General features: G+C 43.1%; 1 protein-coding gene across 1 annotated transcript in view; it reads right to left on the bottom strand.

The window, feature by feature from the left end:
- Nucleotides 1-25,122, bottom strand: part of CDH12 (cadherin 12) — a 251,513-nt gene that overhangs the window by 145,778 nt on the left and 80,613 nt on the right. The window lies entirely within an intron of this gene.

Below are 25,122 nucleotides of genomic sequence, written 5' to 3'. Positions count from 1 at the left end.
TGCAGGGACTCCTTTGTATCTAAAGGAGTACCTACACAAACCTGTGATGCTCTATACTTCCATTTTTGATATGCTATTTCACCAAAATGAACCACATTTATTAATTTATGTGCCAGAAAGTGCTCCAGGATGGTTTACAAGTAAGACAATTATGTGGAGTAACCCAAACCATTTTTAACCAGCCAATGACATTTGTAGGTTGTGATTGGTGAATTTAGATCATGTAGTCTGTTTTACCTTACCATTTGGCAACAAAAAATTTTGATTAGAAAAAACAATTCCAAAACAAATGTGACAGCCAAACTGATTGAACCTCACCAGAAACAAATTTTGGGAGATTTGCTAATCTCTACGCTACTACCATAACAGGGGTCTAGACTAAGTTTTCATGCATCCCATAGTCTATTACTTTTATCCCTGTTCTGCCCTATACCAAGAGAAGGAGAATGAGCAAGTTCATGATTGACTGCAAAACAGAAGCTTGTGCTCCACTGATCAGGGCAGGTTTTTAACCCTTCAAAGGGAGTCTATGATTGCCAAAACTAATTTTTCACTAAAAAGGCTATTCTAATCCTACCTTTCCTTCTTGGATTCTCCCCGCCGTTTCTTCTAAAACTGCTTTTTTATTATGCAAATGAGCATCACAGAGAACCTGGACATTAACTAAACTCTTCAAGCTCCCCCCTTCCCGTGGCATCCATGTACACCACCTCTTGGATGCTTGTGCTCCGTCCCTCCTCCTCTTTTCCTGAACTTGGGCTGAGCACTGCCCTCTGATGCCGTGCTGTTCTCTCAATCCTGGTTCGGGCAGAGCGGACTACTCATGTCCGAATGGCCATTTTGGTATGGTCAACTACACGAGCGTACTGCTCAATAAATGTTCCTGGGTAAATATACATTTTTTTTCTGAGTTATGTTATTTAGAAAGTAGGAGGGGGGGGGGGGCTAGATTAGTGTAGGGATTTCCATTTAACCAAACAACTCCTTTAAGTGAGATGAGCAGAGAAAGTAGAACAGTAGTGGTTAATTGCATGCTTAGAAAGTGGGGTACAGTTTAGGTACACAATAAGTGGTTAGTAAGATTCTTTGGCTATGAAATTGTGTCATTTCCAGAGGTCACAGTATAACAGTTCCTGTACATAGGAAATCTCAGTTACACCACAAAGTATAAGATAGAGGAAACAACCTAAATGTATTTTCTCTGTTGCTCTTCTAATGAAAAACCCTATCTATATTAGCAGCAATCACATTAGCATATGTATGTGTTAAAAACTAATTTGGAGAACAGATTAAAATAAGATATATATAATTTGTTCACCACACTACTATAGCTCCATGTTCTTACCATTTTCCAGATTTTGAACAGTACAGATGTTGTAAACTGTAATATATGTAACCCTTTATGCTTACTTTTTTGTATATTCCTTCTCCGCCTTCCTAAATTCATAACTTTTTTATTTTTCTGTCGATATAAGTGAGGGCTTATTCTTTGTGTGATGAGTTATACTTTAATTTGACATTTTTGGGTACAAATAATGTTTTTTTATTTGCTTGTATTAACGTTTTAGCAGGTCCATGTGGAAAAACATCTGTTACTATTATTATTTTTAGCAGTTTGTTCCTATGGCGTTCACTCTGCATTTAAAATGATATGGCAACTATTTCTAGCGGGTCATTGCAATATCATAATTATATTGATTCTTATTGTTTTTTACTGTGCTTGCTAATAAAACAGCATTTTTTGAAAATTAACGGTTGTCTAAAGTTATCACATTCTGATGTCTAACATCCACAGTGCATGTATAAAGGCTCACTATGTGTAAGAGAGAAAGCCAGCCAAGAGGTGTAACATCTCTGCCTGTTCGGGTCTCTGCGCCACCCTCTGCTCGCATGCTGTGGCGCAGGAGGCGGGTGCAGTTTGATAATTTGCTTGAAGTTTTTAGTTGCACTGTGTGAACACGGCTCTAGTTCTGTAATTGAATTTGCACTAACCCGTCTTCTGCCCTTGTTGCCTCTGTCCATTCAGTGGTTTGATTTTGTCTTGCCTGTGATTGACAGCCTGCCTTCCTGTCAGATTCTGGGCGGGTTCTTCCTCCCCTATTTAGTCTTGGCTCACAGTCACACTGGTGCCGATTATTGCCTCTTGCTTGCTGGTTTCTCTTGCTGTTTAATTACTTGTATTCTAATCCATGAACTCTGGCTTCCCTACTGATTATTCTTTTGGACTCTGATTTAGCACTGCATCGCTCTACTGTTACCGAACCCTGGCTAGCTGACCTCCATTTGTTGTTGTTCGTCTTGTCTGCGTTTTGTGTTTCACGTATTCAGGGAGGGACTGTCTTCGTGGTTGCCGCCTATTACATAGGATAGGGTCTGGCAATAGGAAGGGAAAGATGGGGGCTTCAGCTTAGGGCTCACTGTCCCTTGTGCCCCTCCCTCCAGGGTTCACCAGCAGCTTCTGCGAAACTATCATCTGGCTATTCCCTAACAAGAGGCCATTGATCTTCTCTGATCATTGTGAGTGGTCTGAAGGGTGATAGGTGTGTAGCGATGTTGCCCCTCTACCACCCAGAGGCTGTGATTGCTACTCAATATGGCATCTGATGGGCTAAGCTGCCAGATTCTGAGTATTTTCTGACTCCAGAAGTTAGTCATAGGTCTCGGTAGTGTTTAACTGACCTATGTCATGCTAGCATGAAAGATAAGAAGAAACTCACTTTTATCACAGCAGTGTTATGGCAACACAGTGTCCCTTATAAGTGTGTCTTTCCTACTAAAATCATAGTTTAGAAAAATATCTTTAACTCTTATGACAAGAACATAAGGAACAAAGGTTTCACAGTCCCCAAAGATCAATCCTCCTTGGAGTTCCTCCTCTACAGCCACATGAGGAAATACTATGACATATAATTGTGAGGATTTATTGTCTGTTTTATTTCTGCAAACTGCACTTCAAGTTTGTACAGTTTAACTGTTGTTTAGATTCTGTTTTGTATTTTGACTTTTGATATGGCTTTGCATTGAAAGTTCACAGTTTAATAGGCTTATAAGTCCTTATAACTGTCTCCCCAGCCACCTAGCAAATATAATAAAGAAATTGCAGGTAGTTGTATGTAACATATTCACTAGAGAAGTCACTAAGCTTTTAAAGTCTTGTTAAATGTCTTATATTTTAATGTCAAGAGCTTCAATAACTCATGCAAGAGATCACTTCTGTGGAGAGAAGCACTTACAGCTAAACCAGATATCCTGTGTATTCAGGGACCACATTTAAAAAAAAAATCTTTTACCCCAATGTTTCCCAATCTAATTTTTTTTTTTTTTTTACAAAATTGCTTGCATTTTATTTCCAGTTAAATAAACAATTTTCAAAATTGCACCATGTGAGCAAGTCTTAACTCCATATATGCATCAATGAGCTTTGAACAATGTCCTTGTCACTGGTTTACTGATTCAACTTCTTTGGACCATATTTGATAGGTATAACACCCCACACACCTGTTTTTAGATGCCTTGATCTGCCATCTAGCCATCAAAATTTGACTCTTGTCAAAGTTTCTCAGATCCTTAGGCTATACTCACATAGCTGTTCTGATTCTTGACCCCACATCAAACAATTCCAAACCTATCCTGCAGAATGTTATAGATCCTTGGCAAGACCAAACTTATAAGGGTAAGTTCACACGGAGGAAAGTGGAGCGCAATCTGGCATGTATGCACATGCCGGCAGATGACGCGCTCAAAATGCTCCCATTCATTTCAATTGGAGTTAGGAGTGTATACGCTGCGTTATTTTGTGTCTGTGATTTTGCAAAATCATGGTCGCAAAATAACACGGCATATACGATCCAGGCTCCCATTGAAATGAATGGGAGCATTTTAAGGGCATCATCTGCCAGCACGTGTATACGTGCCAGATTGCGCTCCACTTTCCTCCGTGTGAACTTACCCTCACACTACAAGTAGACAATTGGACACTACAAGACCCATTGCAACTAAGGTTGAGGTATCTAATTAAGGTGAAAACGATTATCAGATTGTGACACAAGAGAATATTTCTTAGGGAATGTTTACCCTTATTCTATGACCCAATCTGCATTTTCACTTCGGGGGGCAGTGAATCTCCAAAATGTTGTCTACAAGAGAGTAAAGCTGTTAAGGTTTGAGATATGTGATAAATGTAGGAATTCAACCACCAATGTGCCAAAGATACATGGTAAATAGTACACCGATACACTCCACTAAATGGTTCAAAGGGCTTCCACCTTTCTATGTCTGCTTATAGATGGTAGATTAATTTCAATATTTAACCTCTGGAATACATTTTTACCACTGTGTATCATGGCCTACCGTATGTCCCTGTCTATATTTTTTATGTAATATCCCTTACCAAAGCTGAACCTAGTTGAAAAAATATTATTTCCACAATGTATTTTCTCAGGACTATACAAATGGAGAACAAAATGTCAGATCATTTATATATTTTACATGCACAAAGATTTTACAACATTTATTTTAATAATAAAAAGACATAAAACTAGCAATAAACTTTCCTTTTTCAATTACTTTTGTGAGCAAGACTTGGGAAGAGATGTTATTTTCTACAAATAGGCTTTTTATTTGGTATTTAATGCATGGCTTTATACTTGAAAGTTATATTCCCCCACATAGAAAATAATTTATCATGCTAACCTAACTGACAAGCAGTAAATTCAATTTGAATACATAACTGATAGGTGATAAATGCTGTAATATGTGAGAAATTGCTTCATCATTTTGGGATACGTTGTCACTTTGATCGGTGATGCACTCAGAGTCTCCATGCAGGGTCTTGCAATTTGTTGTATGTATATAACTGGATTTTTAAACTAAACAAATATTTTATTACCAACCCATCGTTTTACTAATATTTTTTAAACTAAACTATAGAAAGTCGTAACTGTAATTCAGTCAGGCAGTATATGTCCACAGAGTGTATTTACAGCCTGATATGAGATTAAAGAACATGATAGATGACGGGTAGGAGACCTGTGTTACAGTATATATACAATATACGATCACAGGTACTTTAACCCCTCTAGGGCATGGGAATTTTCAGCATTTGCGTTTTCATTATTTATTCTCTTTTTTTTTCAAAAGTTCTAATTTTTTTAATTTTTTTATAGTGATAGAGTGATATGAAGGCTTGGTGTCTTATGGGACTAATTATATTTCCTAATGTAGATGCAGAATGGAATGGATGGAACTGCAAAGTTAAATTGTTCTATTTTCTTACTGATTTTGTTTTTATGCCTTTCACCATGCAGTAAAAATGATACATTAGTTATAATCTGTGGAACATAATACCATATGGTTGTACTTTTCAATAATACCAATAGTATCACTTGGGGGATTATATGCTGTTTTAATGTTTTTAAAAAAAAAAAAATGGGGGGGGGGGAGGTGAAAAAGAAAAAAATTATGATTTACACATTTTGATTTTATTCCATTACATTATTTACTGCATAGGATAATTATTTTTAGAATTTCAGCATTTTTTTTTTCTTGAGTATTGATGGGGGAACCTCTGATGATTAATTGTGTATCTAGTTTGGGTGGTTTGGTCCAAAGATTAATTATAATATAGTTTTATATAAAAACTAGCCAGTTTTGCGGACTAGTGCGACAGGCTTGTTATTTTGAAATGAAATTAGTGCCAGAGTGCCTGCTTGAAAAGTGATGAAGAAGCCTCCAAAAACTATCCTTTTATGGGAGCATTATGCTCCACCAACATGGTGTTGGTATTTGAAGAAGCAGTGGTGAGGTTTTTTGTTATATTTTGTTATAACATTGTGACATAATTGTATAGTAATTATGGTTGAAAAGACATCAGAATATAAGTTCAACCAGGGGATTGGAAAGATTCACAACATTCTATACATTTTCATAACTATCAATGTTATTTTGCTCTAAAAAGGCATCTAATCCTTTTTTGAAGTGCCACGCCCCAAGCCAATACTTGTTACACCACCACCAACCATCATTTCTTCCACCACTGCCTCCTCTACATCCTAAAAAAAAGTTGTCATTCCACTCATCAAGACTTGGACTAAGAGAAATATCTCTCTCAACAGATTCCACTGCAGTTAAGATAAAAAAGACATGGTTAACTTCGGAGAAAGGCAGCGTGATAAATTATGTGTTACAACAGCAGAGGAAGAGGAACACAGAGAACCCTGGCTGAATGTTTGTGTTTCACTGCTTTCAAAATCTTAATTTTTATTATCAGGAAGTAAAACAACCTTGAGGCTACTGGCGAGGCTGGCAAGATCAGAAGTAGTGTTGCTGGTGCAAACCATATTGCTATTGTTTGTACTAGTACTTGTACTAGTAGATGGCATGACAATAACACAGATGTTTCCAACTAACATTAATCCCCAAACTAGAAAATTGAGTCTGTGGTGTGTTGCATGCAGTAATCATACACTGATGCTCAAATGATGTTACAGCATATGCAACACTGCCACTCAATGTGTGCTTCACCTTCAAAGCAAGTAGTGTATGACAGTGAATAAGTGACAATTGATATAATTTCAAGACAAATTTGTATCACACTATCAAAAGTGAAAAAAGTGCCACTGAATATGCACTTCACCTTGCAACCCTGAAACAAGGGAAGCTGGGGTGGGAAATGATTCAGTGTATAGAAACTGGAGAAGCACTATATATAGACCAAAAGTATACCTGGATTCATTGATGTTACTTAGAATAAAGTACAGCACAAATACAGAAAAATCCCAGAAGAAAGGGGGTGTAAAAAATACTACCCCAATGCTCGTTTTGCAATGCACTGGCTTCATCAGGTGTTGAAACTGTGTTTGACCTGCATCTGTGAGGTGATGTCAGTAATAGAATGCACTGGGCCTTGCTGTTTTTCTAGGCTCAAAACATTGACCCAGTGGTCCATGACAGGTAATGTATTGAAATTCCTTGAGAAATAATGGTGGCTAGGTATTCTCCATGGAGACAGTGCATGGCCATCAGCTACCTTGGCATGGTGGGAGTTAAACTTGCAGAACAGCTGGATTACTAGGTGCAGATTTCGTGAAGTAGAAGGAGGAGGAAAAGCAGGTTAAGATGATGATAATACTGATAATATAACAGTGCCCACCAAGTGCTAAGTGTGGAATGGATGTGGCCTGCCTACAAAGACAGTCATGGAGAGAAGGAATGGAACCGTCTTGCTCACTTAGTGTGACTGATAATTTGATTTTGCAAAATATGCTGATGATGCCATTTCCTGTGAGTACAGAGAGACCTACACTGTTTCCCCAAAAATAAGACACACCCCCCCCTTCACCTTCTGGATCACATACAACCGGCAGTCACCGGTACTCCGCTAATTGTTCCCCGCTTTGTTTGCCGATTGTGCCCCGCTCCAGCCGCTGCATAAAACATCCCCCGAAAATAAGAAAGGTCATATATTTCGTTAGCTAATTAATTATAAGAACATGTCTTATTTTCGGGGAAACAGGGTATATGCATGCCTGCATTCTCATGGCTAATCTGTCTGCAGATCTTGCATCTTGCCATTGATTTGTCATTTGGTAATGTACAAAAACTGCATACAGGAGATTACACATAGCTGCTGCCACCAAATCCAGAAATGTTTCTGCCAGTGCTATCACCACCCGAGCAATGGCACCACAACATCATTGTGACTACTGAATGGGGCTGTGAAGACCAGAAGTAGTTTTGCTGTTGCTATCCACATTCTTTTTGTTAGTCGTACCTGAACAAGTGTATTCTCCTCCCCTTTCTTTTGCCTGTCCCTTGTCCTGTTTTTCCCAGTAATTTCACTGCCCACAATTCTGATAATGTTCTTTTTTTATTATTTTGTTTTTAACCAACTAAAAAAAAACAATAGATTAATCTAAATGAGGTATCCAAAAATAAAATATCCAAAAATCATATCCAATAAATAAATTACAAGATACATTTGCATAGTTATGTCATAAAGGACTAAAGAGTTGACAGCCAGTGTACAGCCTAAATCTGCATATGTGCAAAAGGGCATGTGCAAAAAAAAATGTAACTGTGTAAATATATGTGAAAAGTATTATGCAAATCTATATGTAAAAAATATATAAGGATAACTTACAAAGGAAAAAGCAAGGTTACAAAGTATAATAGAATATGTTGCTATAAATATCAATAGAGAAAAAAAAAAACTAAAAGTGGAGTACAAGATTGCCAAATGAATACATAATGAGTTAAGAGTTGTTAAGTAACATGAAAATCAAAACAAAGAAAGGAAAGACCTAGGAGGACGTCCCCACATGTATCGTCCTAGAAAGGTCTTCCTCAGGAGTATACTGATGCCATAGATAGTAATTTTATATAATAAATGTTTAATTACCTGGAAGGGAAACAGGTGTGGAGCAGTAGTCTTGTCTCACGTGAACACCAAGTTAACACATAGCGAATATGCAAGGTATACAGACTTTGCACATCTGTCTAAAACATGCGCAAACGTAGAAGAAAAGATATGTCACCGAGTATTTGGCTTGTGCATGGGACACCCGTGCATACTGTCAATGCAGTATGCACATGTGCAAGACATATGCAGGACAAAAGTAGATTGTACGTAATAAGAGAAGGATACCGGCAGAGTGCTGGAATCACAGTATATGTCCCCCAGGTTTCTGACATATGTGTGGTCCAAGGTGGGTCTTGAGTAGAGATGAGCGAACAGTGTTCTATCGAACTCATGTTCGATCGGATATTAGGCTGTTCGGCATGTTCGAATCGAATCGAACACCGCGTGGTAAAGTGCGCCATTACTCGATTCCCCTCCCACCTTCCCTGGCGCCTTTTTTGCTCCAATAACAGCGCAGGGTAGGTGGGACAGGAACTACGACACCGGTGACGTTGAAAAAAGTAGGCAAAACCCATTGGCTGCCGAAAACATGTGACCTCTAATTTAAAAGAACAGCGACGCCCAGCTGCAAAAGTATAGGCACCCTTATCATTTTATTGATTTGAATACTCCTAACTACTTTTTACTGACTTACTGAAGCACAAAATTGGTTTTGCAACCTCAGTGAGCTTTGAACTTCATAGCCAGGTGTATCCAATCATGAGAAAAGGTATTTAAGGTGGCCAATTGCAAGTTGTTCTCCTATTTGAATCTCCTCTGAAGAGTGGCATCATGGGCTACTCAAAACAACTCTCAAATGATCTGAAAACAAAGATTGTTCAACATAGTTGTTCAGGGGAAGGATACAAAAAGCTGTCTCAGAGATTTAACCTGTCAGTTTCCACTGTGAGGAACATAGTAAGGAAATGGAAGACCACAGGGACAGTTCTTGTTAAGCCCAGAAGTGGCAGGCCAAGAAAAATATCAGAAAGGCAGAGAAGGAGAATCGTGAGAACAGTCAAGGACAATCCACAGACCACCTCCAAAGAGCTGCAGCATCATCTTGCTGCAGATGGTGTCACTGTGCATTGGTCAACTATACAGCGCACTTTGCACAAATAGAAGCTGTATGGGAGAGTGATGAGAAAGAAGCCGTTTCTGCACGTACGCCACAAATAGAGTTGCCTGAGGTATGAAAAGCACATTTGGACAAGGCAGCTTCATTTTGGAAACAAAAATTGAGTTGTTTGGTTATAAAAAAAGGCGTTATGCATGGCGTCCAAAAAGAAACATCATTCCAAGAAAAACACATGCTACCCACTGTAAAATTTGGTGGAGGTTCCATCATGCTTTGGGGCTGTGTGGCCAATGCCGGCATCGGGAATCTTGTTAAAGTTGAGGGTCGCATGGATTCCACTCAGTATCAGCAGATTCTTGAGAATAATGTTCAAGAATCAGTGACGAAGTTGAAGTTACGCCGGGGATGGATATTTCAGCAAGACAATGATCCAAAACACCGCTCCAAATCCTCAGGCATTCATGCAGAGGAACAATTACAATGTTCTGGAATGGCCATCCCAGTCCCCAGACCTGAATATCATTGAACATCTGTGGGATGATTTGAAGCGGGCTGTCCATGCTCGGCGACCATCTAACTTAACTGAACTTGAATTGTTTGTCCAAAATACCTTTATCCAGGATCCAGGAACTGATTAAAAGCTACAGGAAGCGACTAGAGGCTGTTATCTTTGCAAAAGGAGGATCTACTAAATATTAATGTCACTTTTCTGTTGAGGTGCCCATACTTTTGCACCGGTCAAATTTTGGTTTAATGCATATTGCACATTTTCTGTTAGTACAATAAACCTCATTTCAATCCTGAAATATTACTGTGTCCATCAGTTATTAGATATATCAAACTGAAATGGCTGTTGCAAATACCAAAATATTTAGAACTAAAAATGATTAAGATTAATAGGGGTGGCCAAACTTTTTCATAGGACTGTATATACACCCACTATTTTTGCTACTGCCATATAGTGCCATTGTCTCACTGGGAATTCAAAGAATATATTGGGCTTACATATAACTTCAATTCCAGGGAGAAGCTTGTCAGTGTAACGTGGCACTGACGGGCTCAATCGCCGCAACCCAGCTTTCCCAGGATCCTGAATGGAACACACTGACAGTGTATTCCCGTATACCCCATATATACACCCCAAATCCCCGTTCCAACGGTGTGCCCCCCCACCTTCACCTCAGAAATACCCTGCAAGTCCCCTAGCAATAGAATTGGGGCTATATACACCCACTATTTTTGCTACTGGTATATAGTGCCATTGTCTGACTGGGAATTCAAAGAATATATTGGGGTTACGTGCACCCACAATTTTTGCTACTGGTATATAGTGCCATTGTCTCACTGGGAATTCAAAGAATATATTGGGGTTACGTGCACCCACAATTTTTGCTACTGGTATATAGTGCCATTGTCTGACTGGGAATTCAAAGAATATATTGGGGTAACAAATACCCTCATTTCTTGCTACTGCCATATAGTGCCAGTTTCTGACTGGGAATTCAAAGAATATAATGGGGTTACGTGCACCCACAATTTTTGCTACTGGTAGATAGTGCCATTGTCTGACTGGGAATTCAAAGAATATATTGGGGTTATGTGCACCCACAATTTTTGCTACTGGTATATAGTGCCATTGTCTCACTGGGAATTCAAAGAATATATTGGGGTTATGTGCACCCACAATTTTTGCTACTGCTATATAGTGCCAGTTTCTGACTGGTAATTCAAAGAATATATTGGGGTTACGTGCACCCACAATTTTTGCTACTGGTATATAGTGCCAGTTTCTGACTGGGAATTCAAAGAATATATGGGGGTTACGTGCACCCACAATTTTTGCTACTGCTATATAGTGCCATTGTCTCACTGGGAATTCAAAGAATATATGGGGGTTACGTGCACCCACAATTTTTGCTACTGGTATATAGTGCCATTGTCTCACTGGGAATTCAAAGAATATATGGGGGTTATGTGCACCCACAATTTTTGCTACTGGTATACAGTGCCATTGTCTCACTGGGAATTCAAAGAATATATTGGGGTTACGTGCACCCACAATTTTTGCTACTTGTATATAGTGCCATTGTCTCACTGGGAATTCAAAGAATATATTGGGCTTACATATAACTTCAATTCCAGGGAGAAGCTTGTCAGTGTAACGTGGCACTGACGGGCTCAATCGCCGCAACCCAGCTTTCCCAGGATCCTGAATAGAACACACTGACAGTGTATTCCCATATACCCCATATATACACCCCAAATCCCCGTTCCAACGGTGTGCCCCCCCACCTTCACCTCAGAAATACCCTGCAAGTCCCCTAGCAATAGAATTGGGGCTATATACACCCACTATTTTTGCTACTGGTATATAGTGCCATTGTCTGACTGGGAATTCAAAGAATATATGGGGGTTACGTGCACCCACAATTTTTGCTACTGCTATACAGTGCCATTGTCTCACTGGGAATTCAAAGAATATATTGGGGTTATGTGCACCCACAATTTTTGCTACTGGTATATAGTGCCATTGTCTGACTGGGAATTCAAAGAATATATTGGGGTTACAAATACCCTCATTTCTTGCTACTGCCATATAGTGCCAGTTTCTGACTGGTAATTCAAAGAATATATTGGGGTTACGTGCACCCACAATTTTTGCTACTGGTATATAGTGCCATTGTCTGACTGGGAATTCAAAGAATATATTGGGGTTACAAATACCCTCATTTCTTGCTACTGGTATATAGTGCCATTGTCTGACTGGGAATTCAAAGAATATATTGGGGTTACGTGCACCCACAATTTTTGCTACTGGTATATAGTGCCATTGTCTCACTGGGAATTCAAAGAATATATTGGGGTTATGTGCACCCACAATTTTTGCTACTGCTATATAGTGCCAGTTTCTGCCTGGTAATTCAAAGAATATATTGGGGTTACGTGCACCCACAATTTTTGCTACTGGTATATAGTGCCATTGTCTGACTGGGAATTCAAAGAATATATGGGGGTTACGTGCACCCACAATTTTTGCTACTGCTATACAGTGCCATTGTCTCACTGGGAATTCAAAGAATATATTGGGGTTACGTGCACCCACAATTTTTGCTACTGGTATATAGTGCCATTTTCTGACTGGGAATTCAAAGAATATATTGGGGTTACGTGCACCCACAATTTTTTCTACTGCTATACAGTGCCATTGTCTCACTGGGAATTCAAAGAATATATTGGGGTTATGTGCACCCACAATTTTTGCTACTGCTATATAGTGCCAGTTTCTGACTGGTAATTCAAAGAATATATTGGGGTTACGTGCACCTACAATTTTTGCTACTGGTATATAGTGCCATTGTCTGACTGGGAATTCAAAGAATATATGGGGGTTACGTGCACCCACAATTTTTGCTACTGCTATACAGTGCCATTGTCTCACTGGGAATTCAAAGAATATATTGGGGTTATGTGCACCCACAATTTTTGCTACTGGTATATAGTGCCATTGTCTGACTGGGAATTCAAAGAATATATGGGGTTACGTGCACCCACAATTTTTGCTACTGCTATATAGTGCCAGTTTCTGACTGGTAATTCAAAGAATATATTGGGGTTACGTGCACCCACAATTTTTGCTACTGGTATATAGTGCCATTGTCTGACTGGGAATTCAAAGAATATATGGGGGTTACGTGCACCCACAATTTTTGCTACTGCTATACAGTGCCATTGTCTCACTGGGAATTCAAAGAATATATTGGGGTTACGTGCACCCACAATTTTTGCTACTGGTATATAGTGCCATTGTCTCACTGGGAATTCAAAGAATATATTGGGGTTATGTGCACCCACAATTTTTGCTACTGCTATATAGTGCCAGTTTCTGACTGGTAATTCAAAGAATATATTGGGGTTATGTGCACCCACAATTTTGCTACTGGTATATAGTGCCATTGTCTGACTGGGAATTCAAAGAATATATGGGGTTTACGTGCACCCACAATTTTTGCTACTGGTACATAGTGCCATTGTCTCACTGGGAATTCAAAGAATCTATGGGGGTTACGTGCACCCACAATTTTTGCTACTGCTATACAGTGCCATTGTCTCACTGGGAATTCAAAGAATATATTGGGGTTACGTGCACCCACAATTTTTGCTACTGGTATATAGTGCCATTGTCTGACTGGGAATTCAAAGAATATATGGGGGTTACGTGCACCCACAATTTTTGCTACTGCTATACAGTGCCATTGTCTCACTGGGAATTCAAAGAATATATTGGGGTTATGTGCACCCACAATTTTTGCTACTGCTAAATAGTGCCAGTTTCTGACTGGTAATTCAAAGAATATATTGGGGTTACGTGCACCCACAATTTTTGCTACTGGTATATAGTGCCATTGTCTGACTGGGAATTCAAAGAATCTATGGGGGTTACGTGCACCCACAATTTTTTCTACTGCTATACAGTGCCATTGTCTCACTGGGAATTTAAAGAATATATTGGGGTTACGTGCACCCACAATTTTTGCTACTGCTATACAGTGCCATTGTCTCACTGGGAATTCAAAGAATATATTGGGGTTACGTGCACCCACAATTTTTGCTACTGGTAGATAGTGCCATTGTCTCACTGGGAATTCCACAAATAATTTGGGGATTCATTCACCCTACATCTCAGGCTCTTGCCATATTCACCCAGGTTGTCAGTGCTGCACCAGCTCGTTCCCAGACAGCTCGGCCCGAAAAACACGTTACCTATATAGAGGATTTGGACAATGAAGACAACATGTTCTAAATCTAATGTCTGCACCTTCTCCAGAATTAAAATAAAGGCAGCGTTTAACTTTCAAATAGCACTGCACAAAGGAAGAGCTTATCAGCTTGTCTCATGACATGCTACTGAAAAGTGTCATTTGTGTATCTTAATGTAAATATAGTTGTATAAGCTTTTTGGGTTTTAGGCACTGCCAAGTTATTTATTACCACCCGCTCCCTTATAATGATGATGACGCCAAAGTCACTGTGGGTGTTCAGAGCTCACAGCTTTGGTTGACATTTGTCTTGCTCTCTGTCGGTACCAGCTGTCTTTTTGGATACCGTAAAGTTATGTTGACTTTATTAACACCTATAGAAGCTTTAGCCAGGTTGTGACGGTGTGTAACCCTAACAACACTAAGTGGGATGCACATTAATAGTCAGTCTATGTACACTAAACGTATCACTGAAGTAATTTTTTTTCCCTCTCCCCTAATATAAGAAAGGAACAGACATTAGACCTAGACCGGGGTTCGAGGCTTGTAAAAATCCAGTATTATTTGTTCTTCATGATGTGAAATATGTGTTGAAAAGCAACCCAAGATGAAGTCAGCCATGTGTGCCAGTGTGTTACTTGGCATGCCTTTGCTGGCCCCAACTGTAAGGGTCACTCTCCATTTCCTCCATTTTCCACTCCCCTTCACACCATTTGTGGTGAAGCAATGGATGCACTGAAGTGCACCCTCTAGCCTCGTGTGGGACAGGGACATCAGATGCCACTCCAACCCCCTCGTCTTCCTCCGCCAGCCAACGGTGCGAAGATGAGAGGAGTGTGCTCTGAATGTTTTCTGCCTAGCAGAGGCTAGTTCTCACTTACGAAAATGGCCCCACTTTGACCTGTATATCAGGCACAATGGTGTAGGTTTCAAAGAAACATGGCACCAACAATTTGAAAAACGTGGGCCATGCGTGGACCGTGTTTGAGTCTGGCAAGCTCCAGATCTGCTACCAGGTTCCAGCCATTATCACAGGCGCAAAAATGCCAGGCCCCAGGTGTAGCAGGGAAAAAAAAATGCCATCTCAGCCAGGATGGCATCCCTGACCTCGGAGGCACTGTGCTGTCTGTCCCCCAAGCTGATCAGTTTCAGCACGGCCTGCTGACATCTCCCCATGCCAGTGTTACAGTGTTTTCCGCTAGTAGCTGGGGTGGAGGTTGCAGCATCGTAGGGTTTCAGTCTACTCCTGCCATGAATTTTGGCCTGGGAGAGGAGATAGGCCACCCCAGTTTGCACCTGGGGAACAGACTCCACCACATTCACCCTGCCTGTCATTAAAGATAAGCACTGCAGCATCCCTGACCACAGGCACTTGTCCATGTGTCGGTGGTCAAGTGGACCTTGCAGCAAAGCGCAGAGCTCTGGGCCCGACTGATGTTATGGGACACATGCAGGCGCAAGGCAGGGACAGCACACCAAGAGAAGTAGTAACGGCTAGGCCCAGCATAGGGAGGTGCCCCAGCTGCCATCTGCTGACGGAAGGCCTGGGTCTCCAGAAGCATAAACAAACACCAACATCTCCAGGGCCAGCAGTTTATCGATGAGGCTGTTAAAGGCTTGGGCATGGGGGTGGGTTGTGTTGTACTTCTGCCTGCAATGAAAAGCTTGGGAAATGTGGAGTGGCTGGGAAGAGGCACATGATGGTGCATGCCAAAAGGGCGCATGAGGGTGAACTCCCCAATGTGTCAGAGATAGGTGTGTAGGTGTCCTTGCATCATATACTTGCACCATATTTGGCTTTGGAAGTTAATTTTGTGCCAAAAAGTGGTTAAGACAGCGATCCCTCAGCTACTCCCGTTACACTGTCTAGTGAAATTACCATCTTTGGAAGTGGACCACCACTTGTAAGATCCCAAAGGAAGCAGGCAAGAGATGTGCAGTGCAGAAAAAAAGATGAGAAAATAAGTGTAGGCTGTAGAGCACAGAGGGATCGGAGAGGACAGAGCTGGTGTCGGCCAGGTATTCCCACAACATGCGCCTATACTTGTCCCTCCTGGTGACACTAGGCCCCTGAGTGGCAGTAATTTGTCCAGGGGGGCCATTAACGTGTTCCAGACCTAGGAATAAGTCTTCCAACAGGGTAGAGTTTTGCATGCCTTTGCTTCTACCCACTGTTTTTGCTGCTTAGCTTCCCTCCACATCTACACTGCTTTCACCCCTAAACATCACCCCAGTTTATGCCTTTGTTTCTACCCTGTTTTTTTGTGTTGAATTAGCTTCCCTCCACATCTACACTGCTTTAGCCCCTAAACATCACCCCAGTTTATGCCTTTGCTTCTACCCAGGTTTTTTGTTGATTTAGCTTCCCTCTACATCTACACTGCTTTAGCCCCTAGACATCACCCCTGTCCATGTGGGGTCGGTGGCCTCGTCATCCACCAACTCCTCTTCCAATTGCGCACTGGCCCCTTACTTCAAACCGCACATGACCACAGCTTGCCCTGATGGCAACTGTGTCTCATGATCCCCACTTAGGTCCAGACAAGTCGGTGGCGGGTCCAAAACCCCAAAATTGGAAGGAAATGGCGGATGCTGCAGTATTTCTAACACCTGTTCCTGGTGCTCGGGCCTGGTCTGTGTTGTACCCTGCACCCTGCTTAACGCAGCTGCCATATCTGAAGTTGTGCTGAGCGCATGCTAATGTTTCGTGTCCAGTGCAATGGATGGGATGGGATTTCACATAAGTCTGCCACCCATGGCCACTCATGGTTGAGCAACTGAGGGAGTTGACTTTGACGAACCCGAGGGTTTTGGAGTTGGAACTACATCAAAGGTCTGTGCTGCTCACACACTCTGCTCAACACATGATATGTTTAGTGCCAGCAGTGTGGAGACGTCGCACAACAGCCGTTGTTCCAGCAGGTACAGGCGTTGTAGGAGTGCATAGAGGCTAGCAGCGGCAACTATAGACTTTAAAAACTATCCGCACAAGTGCCACACTTTCACCAGTAGCTCAGGAACATTGGGGTACCTTTTTAAAATGATTAGCAGCAATGAGTTAAAAACGTGGCCCAGGCATGGAATATGTTGCAGGCTGCCAAGCTACAGAGCCAATCCCAGGTTACGACCATTATCACACATGACAACATGCCTGGGCCCAGGTGCAGTGGCAAAAACCACATTGCCGTCTCATCGAGGATGGCATGACTCACTTTGTAGGCAGTGTGCTGTCTGGCCCCCAAGCTGATGAGCTTCAGCACGGCCCGCTGACGTCTCCCCACACCAGTGTTGCAGCGTTTCCAGCTCGTAGCTGGGGTCAATTTAACAGCGGAGGAGGGTGGTGTTTCAGCCCTCCTCCCAGGAATGTTGTGTGGGGAGACAAGTCAGGCCACCACATTTTGCGACCCGGTCCACGCCTCAACTACATTCAACCACTGTGCCCAAATTGAAAGGTAGCGTCCCTGTCCGCATGCACTTGTCCATTCGTAACTGGTCACATGGAACTTTAGGGCTAAGCGCTGAATTTAGGGACCGCCTCATGTTTGGGGGAAAGTGCTGGTGTGGACGGTACAGTGCGGTGGCGCAGTAGACACTCTGCCCAAAAAGGGCAGAGTGTCCCCCAGCCGGGATTCCAACATCTCCTGGGCCAGATTTCTTGAGATGAGGCCGTTGAAGCCTTGGGCATGTGGGTGGGTTGCGCTGTACTTTAGCATGAAATGAAAGGCTTGGGAGATGGGGAGTTGCTGGGAAGAGGCGCATGATGGCGCGGGCAAAAGGAGAAATGGCAGGAAAAGGTGAGGATAAGGGTGAACTCCCCAAAGTGTCAGAGGCAGATGTGGAGGTGTCCTGGCTGCTGGTCTGGACTGCAGCGCCAGCCCTGTCAACAGTAGGAGAGGCAGTGGCCGCCAGGCCAAACGACGATTATCCTGCGCTTGCTCTCACCCACTGAGCCCAGGGCTTGCCTTCCAAATGATGGCACCCGCAAGAGGTGGTGAGATTCCTCTCCGCAGATCTCCAACCCATCTTGGACTTGCAAATTGCACTAAATTTGTCATGTAACTGACATGTATATGATGAGTCTATCCATTGTCTGTTCATTTTGGTGAAAGTCAGCCTGTCAGCTGACAGACAGCTGTGCTTGTCAGTGATGATGCCACCGGCTGCTTGTACCCCCAGTTTTTGCTGCTTAGCTTGCCTCCACATCCACACTGCTTTTGCCCCTACACATCACCCCTATCCATGCCTGTGCCTCTAGCCATAAGTCTGCCACCCATGGAAACTCATGGTGCAGAAAGTGAGGGAGCTGACTCTGAGGAACCCTTGGGTTTTGTAGCTGGTACTCCATCAAAGGTCTCTGCTGCTCACACACCCTGCTGAACATACGGTATCTAGGGTTAGAGCGTGTGGTGACCTCGCACAACAGTAGGTGCTTCAGGCAGATGTAGGCCTTGCTGGAGTGTATTGCGGCTAGCTCCAGGTACTGTAGACTTGGGAAAGTGGGTGTCCAACTTTCACCCTTAGCTCAGCTAATTTGGGGTATGTTTTTAAAAATCATTGCACCACTACATTGAACACGTGGGCCAGGCATGGAACGTGTTGGAGGCTGGCAAGCTCCAGAGCCCTCCAACAAGACAAAAAAGCCTGGCCCCAGGGTCAGCGGGGATAAACAAATTGCCATCTCATCCAGGATGGCATCCCTGACCTCAGAGGCAGTGTGCTGTCCGTCTCCCAAGCTGATGAGCTTCAGCCCAGCCTGCTGACGTCTCCCCACACCAGTGTTGCAGCGTTTTCAGCTCGTAGCTGGGGTCAATCTAACAGCGGAGGAGGAGGAGGGTGGTGTTTCAGCCCTCCTCCCAGGAATGTTTTGTGGGGAGACAAGTCAGGAAAATTCTTGAAACAGGGGAGAGTTTTGCATCTTTGCCCTTGTTGCCCATGGACATCCCTTTGCCTCTAGCCACCATTTTCCCTGCTTTGCTTGCCTCCACATCCACACTGCTTTTGCCCCTAGACATCACCCCAGTCCATTCCTTAGCTTGTACCCCCAGTTTTTCCTGCTTAGCTTGCCTCCACATCCACACTGCTTTTGCCCCTAGACATCACCCCAGTCCATGCCTTAGCTTGTACCCCCAGTTTTTCCTGCTTAGCTTGCCTCCACATCCACACTGCTTTTGCCCCTAGACATCATCCCTATCCATGCCTCTGCCCCTAGCCATAACTCTGCCACCCCTGGAAACTCATGGTGCAGAAACTTTGGGAGCTGACTTTGAGGAACCCTTGGGTTTTGTAGATGGAACTCCATCAAAGGTCTGTGCAGCTCACACACCCTGCTCAAGATATGGTATTGTAGGGTTTCAGTGTGTGTGAATGACGGACAACAGCCTGTGTTTGGATAGATGTAGGCCTTGCTAGAGTGTTTTTAGGCTAGCAGCGACTCCTGTGCATTTGCAAAAGTGGGCGCACAAGCGCCGCATTTTCAACAGTAGCTTCGGTACATTTGGGTATGTTTTCAAAAAACGTTGCACCACTAGGTTAGACGTGGGCCAAACATGGAACGTGTTGGAGGCTGGCAAGCTCCAGAGCCGCTACCAGGTTCCAGCCATTATCACAGGCGTAAAAATGCCAGGCCCCAGGTGTAGCAGGGAAAAAAAAATGCCATCTCAGCCAGGATGGCATCCCTGACCTCGGAGGCACTGTGCTGTCTGTCCCCCAAGCTGATGAGCTTCAGCACCGTCTGCTGACGTCTCCCCACACCAGTGTTTTAGCGTTTGCCGCTAGTAGCTGTGGTGGAGGTTGCAGCGTCGTAGGGTTTCAGTCTACTCCTGCCATGAATTTTGGCCTGGGAGAGGAGATAGGGTACCTCAGTTTGCACCCCGGGACCAGACTCCACCACATTCACCCTGCCTGTCCTTAAAGATAAGCAGCATCCCTGACCACAGGCGCTTGTCCAAGTGTCGGTGGTCAAGTGGACCTTGCAGCAAAGCGCGGAACTAAGGGCCCACCTGATGTTGAGTGACACGTGCTGGTGCAAGGCGGGGACGCCACACCGGGAGAAGTTGAGATGGCTAGGGACGGCATAGTGAGGTGCCACAGTTGCCATCAGGTCCGGGAAGGCGGGAGTTTCAACAAGCCGGAACGCCAACCTCTCCTGGGCCAGCAGTTTAGCGATGTTGGCGTTCTAGGCTTGCGTGGGTGGGTGGTTAGCGGTGTATTTCTGCCGGCGCTCCAATGTCTGAGAGATGGTGGGTTGTTGTAAAGAAGCGCCTGATGGTGCCTTTGATGGTGCAGGAGAAGGAGATAAGACAGAAACAGGGGAGGATGAGGGAGAAGTCAACAAAGTGGCGGAGGCAGATGAAGTGATGTCCTGGCTCGTCCTCTGGAGTGCATCGCCAGCACTGTGAGCAGAGGCAGTGGCATGAACGGCGGGCGACGTTTGTCCTGCCGTTGCTGCCTGCCACTGATTCCATTGCTTGGATTCCAAATGACGGTGCATTGAAGTGGTGGACAGGTTGCTCTTCTCAGGGCCCCTACTCGATTTCGAGAGGCAAATTGTGTAGACGACACTATATCTGTCCTCGGCGCATTCCTTGAAAAAACTCTACACCTTCAAGAAACGTGCCCTCGATGGGGGAGTTTTTCTGGGCTGGGTACAAAAGGGAACATCTTCGGACATTCCGGGTCTGGCCTGGCTTCGGCAAAGCAGCTGACCTCTGCCTCTGGACATGTCTCTGCCTCTAGCTACCCTTTTTGGTGCTGCACCTGCCTCAACATCCACACTACTTTCCCAGCTTGACATCCGCCTTGTCCAGGTGGGGTCGGTGTCCTCGTCGTCCACCACCTCCTCTTCCAACTCCTGTCTCGCCTCCTCCTCCTACACAATGCGCATGTCAACTGGCTTCCCTGACAGCAACTGCGTCTCATCGTCGTCGATGAGGGTGGGTTGCTGGTCATCCGCCACCAAATCGACCGGAGATGGAATGGAGGAGACTCTAGTGTTTGAGCATCTGGACACAGATACTCGTCTGTTAGGTCCGTGGAATCGCGAAATGGAGGGGCAGGTTGCGGTACAGTCAAAGGAAGGGAGAACAGCTCTGGGGAGCAGGGACAGTTGGGGTTATTGTTCTGGGAAGATTGGGAATTTTGGGTGGAAGGAGGACAAGACTGTTGGGTAAGAGGAGGTAGAGGCTGACTGGCTGGTGGACAATGTGCTTTAAGCGTTATCCGACAGCCATTGCAAGACCTGTTCCTGGTTCTCGGGCCTACTAATCTTTGTACCATTCAGCCTAGTTAATGTGGAACTTTTGTGCAAAGCGCAGAACTTAGGGCCCGCCTGATGTTAAGGGACACACGCTGGTACAAGGCTCAACTCACCCTAAGTGCCAAAAACACTGCTGGTGCAAGGCTCTACTCATGCCAAGGGCCTCAATCTCTGCTGGTAGCTCAGCTTAAGGTCCTGTAACTTTGTTTGGAAGGGCTCATGTTAAGGGCTAGAAAAGTGAATTTTGGAAGGTCTTACCACATCACACACACACACACACACACAAAATGACAGTTAAGGGTGAGGGCTTTTGGAATTCCCATTGCCTATTCCATTTGTGGTTGTCATGGGGAACGTGATTTAAAGGGGTGGTTGTTACTGTTTGTTGAGCTTAAATTGGGGTTTGTGTCCATCCATTTGGGGAGTAAAGAAGGTTTCCAGGTATTTTCCCACTTTGATAGAGGTTTTTTTTGAATGTGGAAAGTGTGTAGTTGTTAGGCAGTGATGTTGGGGTAATAGAGGGTCTTTGGTGTGTTAGATGCCCCCAGACATGCTTCCCCTGCTGTCCCAGTGTCATTCCAGAGGTGTTGGCATCATTTCCTGGAGTGTCATAGTGGACTTGGTGACCCTCCAGACACGGATTTGGGTTTCCCCCTTAACGAGTATCTGTTCCCCATAGACTATAATGGGGTTCGAAACCCGTTCGAACACACGAACATTGAGCGGCTGTTCGAATCGAATTTCGAACCTCGAACATTTTAGTGTTCACTCATCTCTAGTCTTGAGTAGGCCTCAGCCCCAGGTGTAGGTCCCAGGCTCATTACTGGGCCATAAAAGGCTGCAGAGCCTGCACTTCAAGGCAGATCCTGAAGCAAGAGGAAGTGCCTGCGTCTGTCCTGACATACTGAGAGTTTGGTGAGACCATACTGTGCTGTTTTGTTTATACGTGTGGTTGGTAGTAATCCACACGTATGGTTAGCTTTTTACTGTTTAGTTTTTGCTCAGACAAGCAGGGTTTTCTTTGACATTTTTGCTTGCAGTTAGGATTGTATTTTATTTTGCTTATTCTGTATCTGCAGTGAAGGTTTATTTGTTTTGCTTTTTTTCCAAATAAACATGTTTGCACTGGAGATTGTGTCCCTGTCTCTGACTGGTTGGGTCTGCACCATTGCTGCTACCAAGCTACCTTCCCCACAATAGGCAATACATAGATTTATTCAAAGAAGCTGATTTTCAAAAGTATAAAAGTTACATGAACATTATTATAAATATAATTATTGATAGGTTATTTACAGAAATAAACAAAGTATGGGTCCCTTAAATAAATTAAATAGTATTGGATAAATCTATTTAATAATAATGATCCATAAAAGTAAATACTATATGCTCAATTATTAAATAAAACATGGTATAAATTACATCTGAATACTGACACTTTTTACATAAATCTCCCAAGTTTGTTCTAAACAGTTTTTACCCTAACTTGTAACACACTTTAGCCCCAACCAGAGTCTTAGCTAGAAGGTGAAGGGAAAGGGTGGTGGTAGTTCCCACTGACATTGTGGAGTCCATCTTGGGGTTTTCTGAAACACCCATAAGCAGCACATTTAACTATATTGATTCTCTCGGGTCGACAATATAGACAAACACAATGGTGAGCAGAAAGCCTTCAACATCTTCAAGTGATGTCTGTGTCTGATTCTAGACTTGCTGCCTCAAGGAAATGTTTTGTCACATTCACTTCTATGGGAGAGACTGCAATTATAATGTATGGTCTCCATAGAACAGACAGAATGTAAACAGAGAAGTTGTCATGCAGCTCACAAAAATATCACAGCCCTTTCAAACATTTGATCATTGGGATTCCCAGTGGCTGAGCCCTCACTGATCATCATCAAAGGTGACACAATCAATTGAGGAGCACTATTAATTTAAGGGCACACACATGGGCATTACTAATGCTCTAACGATGCACAAGAGAGATTTTACTCATTTCCAGGAGATTATATATTACAAGTGAGGAAAGCAGCAGGATGGAGACTTGCAGGTACAATGTGGGTCAGATGTCTGTGTAGCAAAGTCTACAGAGACAAGTCACAACTGAAAAAAGTGGCCATAGCAGTCTATATGGAGGTGGGAAATGGAATGATTACAGAGATGTTACCAGAAGTCACTAAATGTTTCCTATGCTGTATTCACTTAAAGTGTTTGCAAAGTCCTGTGTAGAGCCGGTATCTTTCACTATATGTAAAAAAAAACCTAACAATTGCCATTCTGTCCTGCCCTGCATCACTCAGCATCGGTTGCCGCTAATGGCCTTAGTACTGAGAGAAAACATCAGGACAAGATTGGTACAGAGCCCAATGACATTAGCACCATCATGAATCACAGTGTTCATATGTAAGTTTATTGCAGCAACAAACTTTTGTGCTGCTTTAAGCTTTGTTTCTCATCCTCTTCTGTTAGATCACTGTCTGGCAGACAGACAGAGAAGAATCATTGCTCCTGTACTTTGTGTCATAAAGCCATAAACTACTCCTAATTACCCCTCCCCCTCATAAATGGCTTAGTATAGGCAAACACAAACAGTCTTTTTTAAGTTTAGTTTAGGGAATCCTTGTTCAAATTGGCTGTTTAGGTGTATAGTTCATTAATAGAGATGAGCGAGTACTGTTCGGATCAGCCGATCCGAACAGCACGCTCCATAGAAATGAATGGATGCACCTGGTACTTCCGCTTTGACGGCGGCCGGCCGCTTAACCCCCGCAGACCAGCTACGTCCATTCATTTCTATGCGAGCGTGCTGTTCGGATCGGCTGATCTCTATTCATTAACTAGTTCAGAATTAGGGTAATTAATTAGGGCTTCAATAATTATATATATATATATATATATATATATATATATATATATATATATATACACTTCTCTTAATTCCAAATATTAATTATTTGGTTTATTGTTAGGGAAGTTCATAAATGTATTAATTATCAGGGTTGTTCATCACTTGATTAATTGTTGTCATTTAGTTGATCTGTAACTTATATGTTACCATACATATAATATATATGTATACACACATTTTTATTTGCTAACATTTTTTTTTATTATTCAAATTTTATTAAGTCTTTCAAGTTTTTGAAAAAGAACAACATTACAAAAGGTAAAATAATGCAACAGCTGAGCATAAGGTCATAAAGGAAATAAACAGGGTACTCCAGAGAATCAACACTATCAGGGACTAGTCCAAGCACACAAAGGCGCACAATAGCATCAGGATAGAGTGTTGAAATGGTAACAGGACATTACAGGTGCAAACAGATCCAGACATCACACTGCATAAAACAAAGAAAGAGGTGATGAGCACAGTGTGGCAAGTACCCTAAGGGAGAGTGGCAACGGAGGCTCAGGGCAAACAAAATACACTGAAGGGGGAGGGGGGGAGAGAAATGCAGTCTATCACCAGGTCGAAATGGCATTTGGGGAGAGGAACAATTCACGTCTCCAACAAGTATGAAAGCAGGTAGCGCCATCATTCCTCCGTAGAGGTAGACGCAGCAGCTGTGGGCACCGGCTGACTCAACAGGGATTTCCGAGCGATCGGCATCTGGTGTTGCCCCGAGGCACAGGGGGA

The sequence above is a fragment of the Leptodactylus fuscus genome, chromosome 4, assembly GCF_031893055.1.
Source record: "Leptodactylus fuscus isolate aLepFus1 chromosome 4, aLepFus1.hap2, whole genome shotgun sequence".
In the NCBI taxonomy this organism is placed as follows: Eukaryota; Metazoa; Chordata; class Amphibia; order Anura; family Leptodactylidae; genus Leptodactylus; species Leptodactylus fuscus.
This window is presented reverse-complemented; position numbering and strand designations above follow the sequence as displayed.